Source organism: Arachis ipaensis, chromosome B3 (genome assembly GCF_059453495.1).
Source record: "Arachis ipaensis isolate K30076 ecotype BB chromosome B3, ASM5945349v1, whole genome shotgun sequence".
NCBI lineage: Eukaryota > Viridiplantae > Streptophyta > Magnoliopsida > Fabales > Fabaceae > Arachis > Arachis ipaensis.
Window position 1 is genome coordinate 45,632,759 of NC_142438.1, and position 3,703 is coordinate 45,636,461.

At 41.5% G+C, this 3,703-nt stretch overlaps 1 non-coding gene across 1 annotated transcript; it reads right to left on the reverse strand.

Annotated features, from left to right (window-relative positions):
• Window positions 1-260: 260 nt before the first annotated feature.
• On the reverse strand, window positions 261-368 carry LOC148570487 (small nucleolar RNA R71). Its single transcript, XR_015908111.1, has one exon. It is a non-coding gene; the product is annotated as a small nucleolar RNA R71 (small nucleolar RNA).
• Window positions 369-3,703: the final 3,335 nt, after the last annotated feature.

Consider the following 3,703-nt stretch of genomic DNA (forward strand, 5'->3'; position numbering starts at 1 on the left):
CTCTGATGCAGCAGAACTGCAAGTTTCATGGACTTCCATCTGAAGATCCTTTTCAGTTCTTAACTGAATTCTTGCAGATATGTGATACTGTTAAGACTAATGGAGTAGATCCTGAAGTCTACATGCTCATGCTTTTCCCTTTTGCTGTAAGAGACAGAGCTAGATTATGGTTGGATTCTCAACCTAAAGACAGCCTGAACTCTTGGGATAAGCTGGTCACGGCTTTCTTAGCCAAGTACTTTCCTCCTCAAAAGCTGAGCAAGCTTAGAGCTGATGTTCAAACCTTCAGACAGAAAGAAGGTGAATCCCTCTATGAAGCTTGGGAAAGATACAAACAGTTGACCAAAAAGTGTCCTTCTGACATGCTTTCAGAATGGACCATCCTGGATATATTCTATGATGGTTTATCTGAGCTATCAAAGATGTCACTGGACACCTCTGCAGGTGGATCCATTCACCTAAAGAAAACGCCTGCAGAAGCTCAAGAACTCATTAACATGGTTGCTAATAACCAGTTCATGTACACTTCTGAAAGGAATCCTGTGAACAATGGGACGCCTATAAAGAAGGGAGTTCTTGAGGTTGATACTCTGAATGCCATATTGGCTCAGAACAAAATATTGACTCAGCAAGTCAATATGATCTCTCAGAGTCTGCATGGAATGCAAGCTGCATCCAACAGTACTCAAGAGGCATCTTCTGAAGAGGAAGCCTATGATCCTGAGAACCCTGCAATAGCAGAGGTAAATTATTTAGGTGAACCTTATGGAAACACCTATAACTCAACATGGAGAAATCATCCAAATTTCTCATGGAAGGATCAGAAGCCTCAACAAGGCTTTAATAATGGTGGAAGAAACAGGTTTAGCAATAGCAAACCTTTTCCATCATTAACTCAGCAACAGACAGAGAACTCTGAACAAAATGCTTCTAATTTAGCAAATCTAGTCTCTGATCTATCTAAGGCCACTGTAAGTTTCATGAATGAAACAAGATCTTCCATTAGAAATCTGGAAGCACAAGTGGGCCAGCTGAGTAAAAGGATCACTGAAATCCCTCCTAGTACTCTCCCAAGCAATACAGAAGAGAACCCAAAAGGAGAGTGCAAGGCCATTGACATAAGTGCCATGGCCGAACCTGTGAGGAAAGGAGAGGACGTGAATCCCAAGGAGGAAGACCTCCTGGGACGTCCAGTGATCAATAAGGAGCTTCCCTCTGGGGAATCAAAGGACTCTGAGGCTCATCTAGAGACTATAGAGATCCCATTGAACCTCCTTATGCCCTTCATGAGCTCTGATGAGTATTCCTCTTCTGAAGAGAATGAGGATGTCACTGAAGAGCAAACTGCCAAGTTTCTTGGTGCAATCATGAAGCTGAATGCCAAATTATTTGGCATTGATGCTTGGGAAGTTGAACCTCCCTTGTTCATAAATGAACTAAGTGATCTGGATCAACTGATATTGCCTCAAAAGAGACAGGATCCTGGAAAGTTCATAATACCCTGTACCATAGGCACCATGATCTTTAAGGCTCTGTGTGACCTTGGTTCAGGAATAAACCTCATGCCCCTCTCTGTAATAGAGAAACTGGGAATCTATGGGGTGCAAGCTGCTAAAATCTCACTGGAGATGGCAGACAGCTCAAGAAGACAGGCTTATGGACAAGTAGAAGATGTATTAGTAAAGGTTGAGAGCCTTTACATACCTACTGATTTCATAGTCCTGGATACTGGAAAGGAAGAGGATGAATCCATCATCCTAGGAAGACCTTTCTTGGCCACAGCAAGAGCTGTGATTGATGTTGACAGAGGTGAAATAGTCCTTCAATGGAATGAGAACTCCCTTGTATTCAAAACTCAAGGATCTCCCTCTGCAACCATGGAGAGGAAGCTTGAAAAGCTTCTCTCCAAGCAGAGTCAACCAGAGCCCCCACAGTCAAACTCTAAGTTTGGTGTTGGGAGGCCACAACCAAACTCTAAGTTTGGTGTTGAACTCCCATATCCAAACTCTAAGTTTGGTGTTGGAGAGTCTCAACAAAGCTTTGCACATCTGTGAGGCTCCATGAGAGCCCACTGTCAAGCTATTGACATTAAAGAAGCGCTTGTTGGGAGGCAACCCAATGTTTATCTAATTCTTATTTTTATTGTTTTTCATGTTTTCTTAGGTTCATGATCATGAGGAGTCACAAAATAAATATAGAAATTGAAAACGGAATCAAAAACAGCAGAAGAAAAATCACACCCTGGAGGAGTATCTGTCTGGCGTTCAAACGCCAGAACAAAGCATAGTTCTGGCGCTGAACGCCCAGAATGGGAGCATCCTGGCGCTGAACGCCCAGAACAAGCATGGTTCTGGCGTTCAACGCCAGAAATGGCAGCAAAGGGGCGTTGAACGCCCAAAATGGGCACCAACCTGGCGCTGAACGCCCAGAGTTGTGTGCAAGGGCATTTTACATGCCTAAATTGGTGCAGGGATATAAAAGCCTTGACACCTCAGGATCTGTGGACCCCACAGGATCATCTCAAGATCTGTGGACCCCACAGTATCCCCACCTACCTCATCATCTCTCTTCCCATTCATGATCATCCCTTCTACTTTCCATTTACCACTCACATCCATACACCCACTACCTTCAAAATTCAACATCTCTCTCCCACCCAATCCCACCCATATGGCCGAATACAAACTCCCATCCATCTCCTCCATATCTTCTTCTTATTCTTCTATTCTTTCTTCTTTTGCTCGAGGGCGAGCAACATTCTAAGTTTGGTGCGGTAAAAGCATAGCTTTTTTGTTTTTTCCATAACCATTAATGGCACCTAAGGCCAGAGAAACCTCTAGAAAGAGGAAAGGGAAGACAAAAGCTTCCATCAAGGGTCTATAGCTCAGTGGTAGAACATTTGACTGCAAATCAAGAGATCCCTGAGATACCTCAGGGGATACATTTTCTTCCACACAATTATTGGAAGCAACTAAGGGTGGAACATCAAGAGCACTCCATCATCCTTCATGAAATCAGAGAAGATCTAAAAGCAATGAAGGAGGAGCAGCAAAGACAAGGAAGAGACATAGAAGAGCTCAAGGACATCACTAAGGTGGATTCATTCATTGTCCTTACTTTCTCTGTTTTTCGTTTTCTATATTATGTGCTTATCTATGTTTGTATCTTCATTACATGATCATTAGTAGTAGTGACTTTGTCCTAAAGTTATAAATGTCCTATGAATCCATCACCTCTCTTAAATGAAAAATGTTTTAATTCAAAAGAACAAGAAGTACATGAGTTTCAAATTTATCCTTGAACTTAGCTTAATTATATTGATGTGGTGACAATGCTTCTTGTTTTCTGAATGTATGCTTGAACAGTGCATATATCTTTTGAAGTTGTTGTTTAAGAATGTTAAATATGTTGGCTCTTGAAAGAATGATGACTAGGAGACATGTTATTTGATAATCTGAAAAATCATAAAAATGATTCTTGAAGCAAGAAAAAGCAGCAAAGAACAAAGCTTGCAGAAAAAAAAAGGGGCGAAAAAAATAGAAAAAAAAAATAAAATAGAAAGAAAAAGAAAAAGCAAGCAGAAAAAGCCAATAACCCTTAAAACCAAAAGGCAAGGGCAAATAAAAAGGATCCCAAGGCTTTGAGCATCAGTGGATAGGAGGGCCTAAAGGAATAAAATCCTGGTCTAAGCGGCTAAACCAAG